Source organism: Ascaphus truei, chromosome 2 (genome assembly GCF_040206685.1).
Source record: "Ascaphus truei isolate aAscTru1 chromosome 2, aAscTru1.hap1, whole genome shotgun sequence".
In the NCBI taxonomy this organism is placed as follows: domain Eukaryota; kingdom Metazoa; phylum Chordata; class Amphibia; order Anura; family Ascaphidae; genus Ascaphus; species Ascaphus truei.
The window spans coordinates 65,905,076-65,922,500 of NC_134484.1; the positions used below are offsets into that span (position 1 = coordinate 65,905,076).

The 17,425-nt window shown below is 39.9% G+C and overlaps 1 protein-coding gene across 6 annotated transcripts in view; it reads right to left on the reverse strand.

Moving 5' to 3' along the window:
- The window catches only part of VPS13B (vacuolar protein sorting 13 homolog B), a 1,123,013-nt gene that overhangs the window by 682,911 nt on the left and 422,677 nt on the right, over nucleotides 1-17,425 (reverse strand). The window lies entirely within an intron of this gene.

Genomic DNA, 17,425 nt, shown 5'->3' on the forward strand with positions numbered 1-17,425 from the left:
GGTATGAAATGAACCTGGGGAATAATTGCTAACCGATTGTATTAATGTATCAAATGCAACACAAAAATAGATATTAAGAAAATCAGTGATATTAATGTATGGCAATATCAATAAAAATCAACAAAGACAAGAACATATCCAAAGAATGAAATGAAACAAAGTGAAATAAATAAATGATGGAAGGATATGAAAGGGTTGGATAAAAAGATTATGAAACAGTCCAAGAATTGGCAGTAGTGGTATCAGTATATATTAAGTCACCCGTTTGATATTCCTATTGGTCAAATAGCGGCGGCCGTATTGGTTTCTCATTGAGTTTAGCATATGGCAGTAATTATCTCCATAACCGGGGCGTAAACTGCTTTCAATTATGTAAAAAAAAAATATATATACATATATATATATTTTTTTTTTAAAGACAATGTATGATTTTCACAGAATTGCTGCGTCAAAGAAGCCATATTGCCTGCCTAGCCTTTGCTAAATGCAATCATCTGATGGGATCCCAGCAACTTTATCCCTCAGCTTACAAATTAGGCCTGGGTGACGCGCCCCTCCTGTGCTAAGACCAATTACTTACATTCGCCTGAGTATCCTGCTGCTGATAGTTGGGTCTGTCACACAGTATAAAGCAGATGTAGTCCAACTGGTACTTTCTTGTAACGTGCCCATATACTTTATTAAGACAGGACTAGAACTCTTCCACAATACAGTACTTTAGTCTTACTGAGATATGCTAATAAACATAATATATTGCATAGGTGATTAATACAGACATACTCTCTGATAAGTACAGGGTGGGCTTAAGGTAAAGAAATACTTCATTAACAACCACTCCTCTATTCAGAGGCCCATAAGAAATGTAACACAGACAACAGCCAAAAATTAGCTTTTTGAACGGTTACATTTGTTTATGGAAACCAAATAGTTTGTTGAAATCTTTACTAAAAGTTTTTTCTTGGCTCTGTCAGATTGCCACTCCGTATCCATATTGCAAGAATTTGTACGCTTGAATGTACACAAATCCTACCCAAACCGGTAATGAACACACGATGCTAACTTCAATTGCAAGACGCATTTTTTCTCCTAAGATTCTGCTTATATATGGAGATGTTAAATATATGCTGCTGAGGTGTAGTCATCTCTGATCAATTAACTTATCACAGCTTCTTCCGCAGAAAATATTTGTGTTATTTGTCATACATAGAAGTATATCAACACAGCTTTAAAACTGCACAGTAAGACAACTAAAGGGGATACCTCAATATACTAAACCTGCGAATCAGTGATCAGCAATTGGGAATACGCCATGTGGCCAAAGCAAACAAATACTTTGTGAAACCTCTGGTCTCTGATGGGAAGAGCGAATGCCATACATCTGACAGTTCTAAAGCAGACATGAATAAATCGATGCAATCAATAAGATATATCTAATGACTGACCCCAAAAGGATCAAACCTGAGTGATATTGCCAGTTGAATGGATTGTTATAGCAGGATAATGGTCTCCTGCTGCAATATAGCCGTCAAAGCCCTTATAAGAAGTAAATATTTAGGCATTGCAAAGATGTTTATTTTGAGAGCAGGAGACCATTATTTTGCAATAACTTTCCATTCCATTGACATTATTCCTATTACACCCGACGATTATAAACAAAACACAACACTGTGGGGTCCGGAGAACAGTTTACACCGAGAGACGCTGATTTACATTGGCACTTGATGTTTGTAACGTTTAAATATTTCCATCTGATTAGTTAAGATAATATTAACGCTAATCAGAACGCAGGGGTTTCCTTATGCGTTTACTGAAGTTTTCGTTTCTGATTGGCTACAACCAGATTCGAGATTAATGAATGTTAGTGATCCGGCAGCTCAAGTAAGCCTGTACAGCAGCCAATGCTGGGTACACTTGATACCATCACTGGGTAACAGAGGCCATATTAAAGCTGCAGACCAAGAAATAGCTTACATGTGTGTGTGTTTTTAATAAATCAGTTCTGTACTATGAGGGAATACTTGTAGCATTTTTTTCTTTTTAAACAACGCTGAATGGCATTTTTAATGTATTATAATGTGAGAAGCATTTGTTTTATTCTATAGCAACCATTTACAAAGTCACACCCCCTTCCTCTTCTGAAACAGACTCTGGCACACCCCTTTTTGAGCCCTGCCCTCTAGCAGTGCACCAATTGTATCTAGTGACTGCCTGGTCACATGATCTCCACCACAGAACTTTGCATCTTTGGTCCACTTCTCCTGCACGGACAGCCATTTAGTGAACCCCCGAGCTGAATCTTCACCGATCAAACACAGGAGAACGGATCTATCAGCAACTTAGCTAATTACTTATTGTGTGAATTTTATTGATGCACATATTAAAGGGGAACAATAAAATAAAAACCGGCAGCTTGGACTGCTGCTTTAACATTCCAGGGACGTCATGGGGAAATTCCAGTTTTCCTGGGGCTCATAGTGCAGACCAGGGGTGGGCAACTCCAGACCTCAAAGGCCACCAAAGGGTCAAGTTTTCAGGATATCCCTGCTTCACCACAGGTGGCTCAATCAGTGATTGAGACACCTGTGCTGAAGCTGGGATATCCTGAAACCTGACTCTGTGGTGGCCCTTGAGGACTGGAGTTGCCCACCCCTGGTGTAGACAGATCAACATGGTAGTGGAGTCCCTTCTACTTCTGTTTCTGTCAGCCGGGGGCGGTCACGTGGTCGCTGCTGCAGTGATCATATGGCTGCGATTGTCAGAAGTCAGTGATGCTCTGATGCTAAAAAGGTTGGCTGACACCAATTCAGGAAAGAAAAAAAAGTCATACGAATATATTTCTTTTTACCATTTAATGTTTCCATACTTAACAAATGTACTTTTACAATCTTAATTTCTTTTGTGATAAGACTGTTTGTAAAGTGATTACAGGTACATTGTTGATCCTTATGAGATTTTGTGTCAACTATTACTCAAAGAGATAAACGGGAAGAGCAATAATTACCAGACACACAGGAATCAAAGAAAGATTTACCTTTGAGGGTGCCTGACCTTATCTAATAAAGCCACTTACACTAATAAATAGTTTTTAAAAAAATTCTTCTTGCGCTCATCTATTTAAGCATTTGGAAGTTTCTCAGTCCCTTCACAGAAACAAAGTGTCCCAGAATTGCTTCAGGGTATGACTGATGCTGCTAGAATTGTGCACAAATAATCACTACACATGATCCAGACGAAATCCACTGGATAAACAATGCAATAAACGGTTCCCCTTCAGAGTCCAACCATATAGGATAATGAGCAAAAGTAAGTCTTATGTGTGCTCTGTGTGATAACAGGATTTTCTGCTGGATGGGGTGTTTAAGTGGTAAGGGGGATAGATATAAACGGCGGTGCCGTGTCTCCAGCCAGGAGACTATGACCGGCAACACACACCGCAATCCCCCACCACTGCCCTCATTGTCCCAGGGTCACACACACAGAGCAGTCCCACTGCGGGGAGAAAAAGAAGGGTAGGTACTCACGATCTTGACACGTCGCCTTCCGATCACTGGATGAATTGAAGGTACTCTGAACCGGGTACTTTGATGCATGCTCCAGCTCATGCAGGTATGACAGTGAAAAGCGGGTAATCAGGCGGTGCACAGCTGCCGTCAGGATATGAAACAAGGAGTCCACATGCTATTTGTCCTTGTTCCATATCCTGACGGCAGCTGTGCACCGCCTGATTACCCGCTTTTCACCTTCACAGAAACAGGTACCAGGTCCGCAGACAGTGGGGGAGCGCTGGGCCATATGTCCCAGGAACCACGGGGGAAGAGGGCCCCAGCTTCTGCTATCGGCACCTGGGCAGGCCTCTACCTCGCTGACTGATGCACAGGGCACCCCATTTCTCCCCACTCAACAACTGGTTAGACACTCTCCCCCGCTCAACTACCCATCAGCACCCTTTCACCCCCACCCCCCCCGTCCCTAATTTTCAGTAACCAAAAATAAACACTTGGTAGGATCCTAGAAACATTCCAGACAAACAATAGCATGCATGTTTATTATCTGATGTCTCAAGCAATGAAAGGAATTTCATTTCTAATTAGGTTTGCCAAATATTACTTTGCATTGTACTTCTGACCCACGCTCCATCTGAAACGCTGAACCGCGGGTCTAGAAGTAATAAACAATTTTACAATTTAGTGTAAGCACAAGAGTTAGCTACATTACTAAAACTAAAACTCCTGATTTGATTCATAAAAGATATACTGTATGTCAACCTCTTCTCAACAGCCTGCCTAACAAATACGTTTCCTTAAGCAACGTCGATGCAGGAATGTGTGCACAGAGCTAGTATGTTTGCTTTTTCCCACGCATATTCAATATTCGTATGCACCAGGAAAGCAATAAGAGTTACATGTATGAGTTTCCATATACAATGTTCTTCAACAGGTGACCACATGCGACAACAATAAGCAGCACAAGGATGAATGCCTTTAAGTGAGAAGATGAGAGTAGAGACGTAGGCTTTTCATAGTCATTGCCAACGCAAATATTTTCATTTGACAAATCTCGATTAAACTCTGAACTTTAGCTGGGATCGGCTCCCTAAGAAATATTAATCTTTCCTAAATTCATGCAAGCTGAGCGAAGGCACTGGGATTTATTTGATAATGATTTCCATATTCAGAGGGTGACCATGCCCCTCTCTTCAGAAATCCATTACATGTGAGATTTATGGCACACACAAAAAGCCACACGTGTCCGATTCCCAAATTCATCTGGATGGTTTTATTGAAACAATATTGAAAAAAAAAAAAAAAAAAAAAAAAAAAAAAATACTTTATCTTTACTTTCGGATGGAAACTGTGTTATCAGGAAGATTCTGAATCAAATACAGACTTTAGAAACTGTCTGATGGCAAACATGATTTAATTGGTTGATTTCTTAATCCAGTTCTGTACTTGCATAATGGTCAGTAGCACAGATTTGACAAAACTGTCGGATTGATCCTCACATCACCCACGACCATTCTGTAATCCTGGGCAAATCACTTAGAGTAACAGTGCTTAAATAAGAAAAACTGCTAAAACGTATCCAAAACATTGTACTTAAAGGAGTAGCAAGCCAGGAACAAGCAGGACAGCGATGTTTTATTTTTCTATGCAACTACCAGGGATGAAGTTCTTAACATTGGCTTATTAGACACTTCATGATAAGAAACTGGCCAGCTCCATCCCTGATCCCTAAAGGATCTGAGCTATGGAGTGTTGTCTTCTAGTCCTGCCAACACAGATATGAGTTTTCCACAATGTAACTGGCCAATGAGAACAATATTGCTTTGCAAAGCATTGTCAAAAAAATTCTGCTTGGATTCTTCCCCCAAAATGCCTGCAAATCCAAAGTATTAAGGCTTTGGACATACTGTTGAGACAAAAAGTGAATCTGTATTTTTTCTTAGATATTTAAGTCATCATCAGCCAGTATTGTGTGGGTAGAAAAATAAGTATTTTAAAATAAAGGCAATAATGTTTCTCCTGATTTTTGATAAATATGAACACCATGTGACCAACTAGATTTCATAGTGGATATTACATTGAGGAGAGCGACACAGACAGAGCTAATTATGACCACCTTCAGGGTTCTGGGGGCTGATGCATGTCTAAAAGTAAGTAGTAATGTCCAAGAGTGAAACGACTAATGTTCTTCATCCAAAAAATGAATGTACTGTATTAATGAGTGACGAGGCGGATCAACAGATTGACTATAAGAATTAAACGCCTTTCTCTGTTTAGTACATTAATCTCAAGTATGGCAACAGCTGACAAAGACACATTGGGGCCTATGCAGAGAGCAGCGAATTTTAAAAATGGCGAATTTAGTAAAAAGTAGCTTTTTTGGAGAGTTTTATTCTCCATATGCAGAAATGTGCGAATTCTGCTATGTTTAACATGGATGCGCGTGGCGAGTTTAAATTGGCGAGATGCGCGCTTCAGAAACGTGTAAAAACAAATTCGCGCCTTTTTTTTCCCATTGCAATGGCCGCGAGCGGCAGCTTCTTGCCAATTTTTTCTGGCGAGGCAAAAAGGAGACAATCGCGCCATTTTATTGGCGCGAACAGCCGCTAGATGCCGTTCGCGGCTCTCTGCATTAGGATATTTTTAAAACTGGCGAGATTGAGGTTCTCGCCAGCCGCGAGGCGAGTTTTACAAATAGAAAAGAAAAATTGGCGCGTTTTTCGGAACTCGCCATTTTCTGCTGTTTTCTGCGCGATTTTCTCCAAAAAATGGCGAATTTCGAAATAGCGCTGCTCTCTGCATAGGCCCCATTGTGTTGAATATTAAGGAAATGTGCAATTATTATATACATTTCCAGAATACAAAGTGTGGTGTCATTTAATATCATATGGCTTGGCGTAAGGGAGAGCAAAATGTCTTCCCTTCTAGGAATACATTCTTGAGAGGAGCATAAGCCAAAAGTTATTAATCTCTCTACCAAACTACCATCCCGCATCTCAATAAAATAGGTTAGAAGGTCAAATTATGACAGCCACAAATCAGCTAAGAAAAAAATGCAAGAAAACCCATAAAGATCCTTTTGACAAGCTTTATTTTTTTCTTCTTTTTAATTAAACAACCAAGTAGCATAAGCAAACATTACACTTACATATTCTATGTGCTGCATCATAAATTTGGCAAGCAATAACCCAATGACTTATAGGTGTCTCAAAGACTTTAAATGTTAAACAGGTGTTGTTGGTGCAAGCTGAACTACCACAGAATGTACAAACCCATGGTGAGCAAACCAGCAATGTGCAAGGTCCCATCTACTCCTGCAGGAATTGTGGGCACATTTTTAGTCAACTACACACACAATTTTGATACACCAAGTGCCAAATTATACAAGTTTAATGTTTTAAACTTATTTTTCTTTTATTATACAAAAACTTCATTTGATTTAACCTTTTAACAAACGTTGTGTGCTGTCTGCAGTGGTGATTACCACTCTACACTTTGCAATGACACACTGGTGATATTTTGTTCAGGTTTCTTGTGAAACAAACTGACTAAAGTACCTTGTATATAAAATTATTTTTCCAACATTTCCAAAATTATTCCAACAGTAAATTAAACAAAATATGTTAAGGGAAGGTTTTAATGTTAACAATTTGGGATCAGATTGAGACCTAACTAGTTTTAATACTGCAATATATCAAATTCTGACATACACGAAGACAATAGATGTATTACTGTCACTAAGGGCTGTAATATAGTAGCCGAGACGGCACTTATAATTGGCTGTGGTTAGTCAGCCTTTCTATAATGGTGCCGTGCTCGCACACAGCATTGAGCGTGGAGCCGGCCAACAGGGGGGAAGACAGGGAAAAGAAAGATTTTGCACTGCTACCGCCGCTGTAATGTATGTATGTGTGTGTGTGTGTGTGTGTGTGTGTGAGTGTGTGTGAGTGTGTCAAAGTTAAATAAATAAAAAAAAATATATTTTTTTTCATTTTAAAAATATTATTTAATACATTATTAACTCACACAAATCGATACACACACAGACACACACTATACACAGACATACACATACACACACAGTACCTTCGCTCACAGCATACACACAAAAAGCGTGCATCACGTGCAAGCGTGCATCACGTGCAAGCGTGTTCGCACAGGCGCGCCCGCACATACTATAGGACAAGCCTAACAGAGGGCCAAAAAAGCACTGTTACCCTTTTGGCAGAAAAAGTTACCGTAAAATGTTTGGTTTTTTTTAAATGATATGACCATGTAACAATAATGTCTTGTAAAATGTCTAACACAAAATCATTGCAAGAGATTTGCTAAATAAGGGAATTCAGATAAAACTTGCTTGCTATAAGTATGATTTGTATATTGACGGTCTCTTGGCAAACATGTGGAGTGCCGTTCTTTAACTCGAAGATAAATATGTTGTCTTTTTGCCGACAGGTTGCAACTTTGCCAAAACCATTACTTCAACAGAACTGTTATGGTACTTTATTTTAAGTCAGATGACTGAGAAAGAGGGGGAAACTGATCATGCGCCTCCTAAAAATGTTTTATTTCACAATACGTTTTATTTCAAAGTGATAGGATTGTGGTGCTGCACTGGCAGTTGCTGAGTTTCTCTTGGCAGTGACAATGTGTTTGATCAACAATGGAATCTTCAGAACATTAGAAGCATCAAGAAAGTGAGCACGGGAGGATAGAAAGAATGCTAAGAACCAGTGTGTACATGATTGAGTGGCCATTGGATTAACAAAATAGACTACATGGAGCAGCACAGATGGAGAAGTCCCAACGGAACACCTTATATATTTAACAATCAAATAAGCATCAGCAACGTCAAATGGAGGTGGTCATTTTATCCAGCAGGATTTCTCCTGTCTGTGTTCTGAAATAAATGGTACACTTTAGGGTTATAAAGGCTGAAAAACCACTGTGCTTCTCAACACATGCACACAAAAAGTGATTTATATTATAAGAGTGATATATGTGTGTGTGTATATATATATATATATATATATATATATATATATATATATATATATATATATATATATATATATACACACACACACAGTATATATAACAGATAAAACATGTGTTTTGTTTTTTTTAAATGTACATATTGGAAAGATGAGGTGACCCTAAAAATGTCTACATTTCGTATTTTCATTACAAAGCAAGTCAAACATACTTTCTCTTCCAGATCATAAACTTCTTAATGTATTAAATTAGCATCAGTTTGCGGGGCCTTTTTAAAATTCCACCTTTTAATATTGCAAAACTCGTCCCTGATTACTCCAACCTGGACATTTCTGCAGTATCCATTCCCCAGTTATATATAAACTCCTAACCAGCAACTAACAAAAGCAATGTGTATTGTAAATGGGTTTTTTTTTTTTTTTTTTTTTTTTTTTTTTTTACTATTCAGATGACTATTTCTAACGATGTCATTCTGCCCTCCTCTTGCTTTTTTCTCCCAATGAGCTAGGATTAAGGAATCCTCGCTAACGCCGGCATTCACTAAGCTCAGACACAGGTTATCACACAGCGTCCACACGTTAACTGTCACTAACATGAATGGCAGTTAACACGGGATTGGTGTGTGATGATCCACATGAGAGTTTAGGGAATCTCCTGCTAAGTCCCATGGTAGTGGTTTTTCTTACAAAACTGAAACATACTTTTTGTAATGCGGCTGTCTAAACTAGCATCTGACAGTCAGGGATAGAACAATATGACTGCTGGTACTTTCAAGGATGTGTTGGAACAGAGTTTTTTCTCATTAGTTTTATGCTTTGAACATAACACGAGTGGAAATAGATGTGTAGAGTGACAGGCAGCAAACGGGTTAAAAGTTGTTACATACGGTCTGTTTTCATATAATTGCAACTCCAAAACATGTTACAAAGTGGAACTGCATCACTAAGTGAAATGATGGATTTAACAAGGAAATATGTGTGTTCTCCTGAATTACTGCAGACAGAATGTGCTAACAAGTCTCCAAAGTAAGATGAGATCAAGGCTACTTAAGGATCACATAAATCCTTGTTTAAAAGGCATACAGAATTAGACCACGTTCAACTCAAGGTTTAACCATGAAACATGAGAAATTGTCCTTAGCTTCTTATCTGTAATACCAACTTTCCAAGAAATGTGTGTTTTGTACTTTATTAAAGGACTTTTAACATTGAAAATGTGTATATTCCCTCTATGACAGCCGCCTCTGTTTATCCTTCAGGTATGTGCACAGTACAGGCTACAAGTGCATTAACATTTACCTTGGATTCAAAACAGGCACATGCATTTATAAGACATAAAGATGCACTTCTTGCCACCTGGGAACAACACGTACACGTGTGCATGAATAATTTACCCTGACACAGAACCACAAATGTTCAAATTCGAAATTTTCTTTTAATCCCCGCAAAGAAACATTTACAACCCAATTAAAAAAAAAAAAACACCTTCATAGCTTGAGATTGAAGCCAGTGCAGATGGGGAATGCATTGGCAATCAGTGTGCATGAAGTTCAAAGACTTTACGCTCACTTCCTAAACCTATATTTACTTTCCTGTTATAACTGCTAGACACTGTGATAGAAATGCACCAGAGCAATGATCATATGAGGTTGGAAATCTAACCTTTGCCCCAATTGCCATTGAAACCTATACTACATTCATGGTCTGTTGGCTTCAACCAACAGGGAAAGTAAGGTATCTGTAGGCTTGAGCCCATCAACATGGTGGGTTAAAAAAAACTTTATGTAACTCACATCTTTGTTGCAGGTTGTGATACTTTTCAATGGACCAAACTAAGAGCTTTACGCTGATGTAGATAGCAGCTGAATATGAGCGTCAGGTGACCTGATGCACTTTGCAAATCTACTGTCCAAGTGTGGTTTTTGCCTAACCAAATAAAACATGTTAAGGCCATTGTACTTAATGGAGGGAGAGAAGGATTCAGAAGAACTATAGAAACTTTCCAACTGCACTGAGAGCCCATGAAAAACTGTAGTCAATGAAAAGCCTGATAACTTGCCACAGTTGTACACCCCGTACTGCACAACACACAGAGCGTGAGTTTTATTGGGATGCAGATTAAAGGGTCTTATAATGAAGAACTGCAGAGAGGGGATTTGGGAAAAGCCAATCATTTGTCCATATTCAAATGGAGCATCATAATACATGTTGGACTTCTTCTACCTATTACAAACCCTTAAGTAACGTACAGGGAAGATAAATTGGTCTTGTACGTCAGGGGAACGCAATCTTCTCCCCCCGCGCCCCCTGCCAGCTGTCCACCTCTACTCACGCCCCCCTCCTTACCTTTGCTCTGGCGCCATGGAAACGCGATGTCCCATGACATCATTTGACGCCAGGTTGCTATGGCAACATGTCACCAGAAGCTGCCTGAACCAAGGTAAGGAGAAGTTACAGAGGCCTTCACCGCAATTTCATTTAAATGCCTTCGGGAAGCGCACGCTCTGTAACCCCAACACCCCCCGCAGACAATCTCGCGCCCTCAGTTTTTGCGCACCCCTGCTGTACGTCATAGAACAGCATTTCCCAGGCACTCTAAGGGGCCTATTCACTAAACTTCAATAAGTGCCTTAACGCGGTGGGTAGTAGGGTTGTTGTATTTTAATGTTTAGTGGGGGTAGAGAGGGTGGGTGAAGGGGGTAGTTGCCCAAGGAAGCCTCTCGGGTGGGCAGCGGGAGGGGTTAACCACTTCATTACCATAGCGGTTACCTCTGCTATGGTAGTGAGGGGGTTAACTCCTCCCCACAACCTTTCTGGTAGGCCTAACCACCCACAATGGTGATACTGCCACCCTATACCGGGGCCTGTAACACAGGAAGCATTGGGTCCCCGAGGTTGGAATTAATGCAGTTCAGCTCTAGAGACCTCCTGCGTCACAGCTATGTTATTATAAATTTTATTAAAACTGCGCGTACGCCTGTAAGAGCTGTGCAGGGAGATGCAGGTCTCTCTGTGCAGCTTTTACAGACTGCTGGAATGACATTTCGCTCGTTAAGCAAATACAAACTCGTGCGGTATGGCATTTTTTCCAAACGCTAAAACATTTGCGATTTGTCTTAGTGAATACCTTTTTTTCATAGCGTGCGGTAGGAACATGCAAACCCGATCGGTAATGCAATGAACTTATCTAAGTTTAGTGAATAGGCCCCTACAGGGTTCCCTGCAATTTTTAGGTCAATGGTAATAAATACAGAAGAATTTACAATGCATCTGATCTCAGACACGCTATTAGAGAGGGTTGGGGTTCCTTACAATGCATCTGATCTCAGACGCGCTATTAGAGAGGGTTGGGGTTCCTCAGAATTTCACAATATAATTATAGAGTTCCTAAAGTAAACGAGGAACAGAACACACTACACACAGTAATATAAGCAATTCAACCACGTTAGGTAAAAGTAAGCATTTATTTTTAGCTTTTCTTAGTTTCCATTGGGTATCCACACATGATTTTCCGGCAAACCTTATTTTATTGTGTATCTTTGCTTGTCTGTAATCAGTGAATATGAAATAAACATACTACACATATCTCGAGCATATCAATGTATTCACATTTTTCTGGTTTCTCACTTTATACCCATTATAACTTCAGTCTACCCAACCTCAGTACTTCAGAAATTGGGAGGGAAACAGTACATGTGCATCCTAAGCACTCTCACGGCATGGACTTGCTTACTTGCCTCTAGGCAAGAATGGAAGTTCTTAAATATACATCACTGAAAAAAAATTGATTTTTAAGTGAAACCAGCTTCTCATTCTGCATGGTGTATTGCAGGGAAAAAATGTTAAAGACAAACAGAAATCACAGTAAACTGTGCTGCTCTTTTTGGCATTTATATGAATGCTTGTTCTACACAAGCGTATTATACAAATTCTCACTGAAGAAGCGAACAGAAACTGAAGTGAATAAGAAGTGCCATGGTCTTTTTCGGGATGCCAAGCAGAGTTTATTTTCCAAGTCTAAAAATGTACCGGACAGCTTACGTCGTGTCGTATGTATAATCAAGTTTACACACATCTGGCCCAATCCAAAATACTACATTACAAACATCAACAAAATACCATGACATCAAATCCACCGATCTGAATGCAATCTTTACAAAATTGTCACATCATTTTTATACTGTTATAAATTGTGAAATGAAGAAGTTCCTGAATAATTATTATTATGATTTATTCATAAACGTGCCAACATATTCCGTAGCGCAGTACAATATGGTTGGGAGGACAAAAGGCACACGTCTGTTGTGTTATCGACACTCTTATGTAAAACCTTCAGTTAAGCACACACAATATAAGAAGGAAAACATTGATGCTACGTATTATATCATCATAAGAGATTTATCAATTGTGATCACAGATGAGGCGGATTGTTATCACTGATGACTAAATGCCAGTGTAAATAGAAATAATAAATATTTAGATACAAATTTAAAACAAATTAGGTCGACTTTGAGAGACATTCCTAAAAGTGTGATAGCCTCAATTGTGCGTTCACTGCCATTCAAATGAAGTTGGTGGGATTCCCTCTCCCAAAGAGCTTACAATCTAAATATAACCAAAGAACGTGGTCAAAGTAAATGCAGGGTAATAAACACTTCACTGCTCCTCCTATTTTAAGTGTTTCAGGTTCATACTAAAGTTACAATGTACAGTATTAGTCTACTTCGTTTCTAAGATAGCACAATATAGCAAAACAGAAAAACGTCTTTCTATATAAATGATGTATTTTTCCGACATGGTATGTGCTTTGTAGACAGATATGCTGTTCAAATTTCACAACATAAAATTTTCTGGCTAAGGTTTGTGATCTAAAAATCCGTCATTCTTGGCACTTTGCTGAGCCATTGTTATTACTGTTCTTCAGGTTGAGGGCTACAATATATATCGCTGTTTTCATGTTTATAACAAGACAGGTTACAAAAGACAGGTTCATTATTACAGATATAGGGGCGTGACTCGAATAAGATCACAAAAATATAACGTGTCGGAGCTGTGGCTAGATCCCAACATTCTTTCTGTGGGCCATTAAACTTAACCAAACCTCTACAATCATGCATCTGTTTTTTATCTGAGCATGCATTTGTCTGATGTGCCAATACTGGAACAATACATTCGTAGAAATGTAAAAGCAACATAAAACTATACATCATGAATGGACAATTTTCCCCGGCCTCACTTATATTACTGGATTCAGTAGAACTTTAATGCCCAGTTGGTATGATATATGTAAGCTCTGGCAATGCTGAATTGCTTTATTTAGCAAAACTGCCCCAAATTTGTTAACAAAACCCAATGTCCGCACTTAAGAGGGGTTGGACCGCAAAAAGTTCCAATTTTGGGGATGATCTTTTTTTTTCCCCTACTACTTTCTAAAGTCAATATTGAGTTGGTGCACGGGGGAAAGACACAGAAAGGAAGGTAGGTCGGCTCATCAATTATTTTGTAATAGACTAAGGCAGCGGTTACAGAAGGGAAAATGTGTACTGGTCATGACTTACTGTACATTGGGGAAACAAAACAGCTTTTGTTTCAGTAGATTACGTCATCAGTTGTCATGATTAGCTAAGTGTCCCTACTTGGAAATATTTGTATGCATAGTAAAATGTGTCTTCTTTTCATCAATAGTTTAGACTCTATGTGGGTAATTCTATTGCCAGCGAAGTGGCTGTTTGGGACACTTTCAACCAAAAAGTGGACACAGAATTATCCCCTAAGTAGGCAACACTCTAAAATGCTAGTACCAATACATAAACTCCCATTCAAGTCAATGTGAATTTTTATTTGTTCCCGATTGGCAAGGGGCGCCAACAGAAATCTGAGCACCCAGGACAAATTAAAGGAGCAAGGTCCACCCTTAAGAGAGATAGGTGGGAGGGGGAGGGGAGTGAAAGAAAGGGGTCAGAGGGAGTGGGAGAGTGGGTGAGAGGGCGAAGAGAGAGAGAGAGGGAAGGGGGAAAGAGAAGGACGGAGGAGAGAGAGGCCGGGAGGAGGGAGATAGAGAACGAAGGGTGTGAAGGGAGGGAGAGGAATGGGGAGATAATTAAAATAATGAGACGGGGTTGGGAGAGTGAGAGGGATAATGAGAGGGGGTGAGCCCGAGATTGGGGGGAGGGATGGAGGGGGGAGAGAGAAGGGAGGGAAGGGGGGAGAGGGAGAAGAGGGAGAAGAGGGAGGGAGGTGGGGAGAGGGAGGGAAGGGGGAGAGGGAGGGAGTGGGAGGGAGGAGGAGAGGATCCCATCTGCTGGCCTGGAGGATTGAGGGAACCTGTTGGAAGCCTGTGCAGGGGACCTGCAGAGCTGCGTGCTGGAGGGTGCCACTGAGGTGCCTGTCAGGGGAGCCACCCTTCCCTTTGCCTGCAGAGTGCTGACTCAGCCAGGCACCTACAAGCTCGACTTCCAGCAGGCCCCCTCTGCAACACCTTCTGCAGATCCCCTCTGCAAGGATATCCCAGGGCCCGGACCCCTCTACGCATTGGGCCCAGGACAGGAGTCCTGGTGGTGCCCCCCTGTCGGCAGCCCCGCTAATTTCCACTAATGCACTTTAGAGCAGGGGTGTGCAAAGTGGGGGGCTTGAGATTTTTTATTGTTGGGGGGGGGGGGGGGTGCGTGCAGCCGTTACAGACTTTCTGTGACTCAGCGGCGTCATGCAGAAGGGAGGGGGGGGGGAGCAAGAGCAGGGGGAGGCAAGGCTGGGGGGGGCGCAGGAAAAAAAACTTTTCTGCTTTAGAGCACAGCATACCAACTAACAGGGGGTTATACATTAAACTGTTGCGAAGTGCAGATCAGGTGACTTCCGCTACAAAACTCCGATTCCAGTTTTTGTGCAATATCTGCACTATCGCAGTGTCAGTATCTGCACTATCGCAGTTTAATCAATAGCTCCCTTACAGCCCCAAGTTTTGACATGGGGAAAGAATAATTCTAGCTGAAAGGTACTCCTACCTTTATTTGCATGAAACTGAATTATTTTTATAAACATGCTCACTTCATTTTAACACCGCACTAAAATGATTGTTTTTATAAAAACAATTCAGAACTGCGTATATATTTTGGATAGAAAAAAAACAGAAGAATAATTCAATCCTTCTAATACACCATTATAATGTATTGCGCTATCCATGTAAATATATAGAAAAATAAAATGATTAAAGTTTGAGATTGTTACTTACCAATAAACAGTCACTCTCTTAGCCTTCCTATAAAATATATCTAGTTTATTATGCAGTCTTAAAACAACATATAGTTTACACAAGTAGAAAAATAAATCCAACAAAAACTTAGATAGACATAAAAATAGAATACTAACACTAAAGTATTTAACTATGTATTTTGTCACATTGGTTGTAGCATTGGGAATTTTTGTCTTTTGTTGTATATAGAGATACCAGATTTTAAGTGCTATGTCAATATAAAAAGTCAATAAGCCCAAGAAATATGACCTACAGTAGAAGTCGGTATAGTCCTTTATGTACAGTAAGTACAGTATTATCTTTCCTGCACCCTAATCACTGCTTCAGTTAGTGTCCTGATTAGGAGATACTAGTGTTCCCAAAGTGTGTGGCGAGTCATTACAGTATTTGACTCTTGATTTGTAAAACTTTAAATGACTCATAACCTCACATACTCCATGTATTCCAAGTGGGGATCAAACATTTACTGCTGTATTTTTATCAAATCAGAACTGTATCTTGATTTTCTACAATGTATCCACTGTACACTTACAGTTTTTACTGTCTAACACTTTGAGACCATGTACTGCAATTTTTTTTAAATCAATATAAAGAGATACATTTACTGTACTCTACATTACATTTTGCTCTGACTGACACACACACACACACACACACACACACACACACACACACACTAGTAAAAAGTAACTCAGAAGGAACTAACATTATTAATAATATTCATGTCACGCTGTGATCCAGTTTTTCCTCTTGATTATTTTCAATTCTTGCGGTTATTAATTCACTGGAGTCAATTTCTCAGCGAACGGCAATGCAGGCACTCAAAATCATAAGGATTAATTGCAGTATCAACGTTTCGCTCCTACATGGGAACTCTCTCAGGATACAACGGAAACCCACATATATAGGGACAGATACTGAACGCTGCGTAAAGCAGATTGCAGTGAAAATCTAAAGGTCTGGTTGGCGAGTAACAAACCGTAATATAGTTAGCGACCGCCCACAGATCAAGAACCCATAAGTCAGGTAAAAGAATAAAAAGAGAAGAGGGTGGGGGAAAAAAAAGAGGACATCAGATATACACTACAGTAGAGCATTAATACTGAAAGCACCACTGGCTGCTATACTATCCTACTGTATGGACAGTACAGTATGTAGCAATCTTTGTAAACACAGGAAAATCAATGGAGTCTAACTAAAGTCATTGTAACATAATAATGTGGAGTCCCACTTAATGCAAGTCCACTTAAAGCAGCAATCCCCTCACAAGCCTATATGAGTTTAACTCATGTCATGTTAGTATACTGCTTCCTGAAAATGCACCCTATACAAAAATAAAAACGTTTTTTTTTTTGTTAAAAAAAATAATCATATTTTAAACTTCTTGGGTCTGAAGTTACCGTAGTAACCTTTAGACTGCACTGGGCTCTGGGTACAGCACCATTTTAACCTCCCAGACCCTAAATATTTCAAACGCTAATAACTCCTTCACACTCCCCCCTATGGTACCCGTTACATATAGGCGGTCAAAAAATATTTAGAACATGCTATCACCCAGTAGGCTGAGGACTTGTAAGGATTGTGCTTGATCCGTGCCGAGTTTCACTATGGTACGGGTTTTCTGTCTCTCCTGCCATGTCTGCTCTCCGTGGCCATTTTGGGTACTGGCAGCCTGCTTT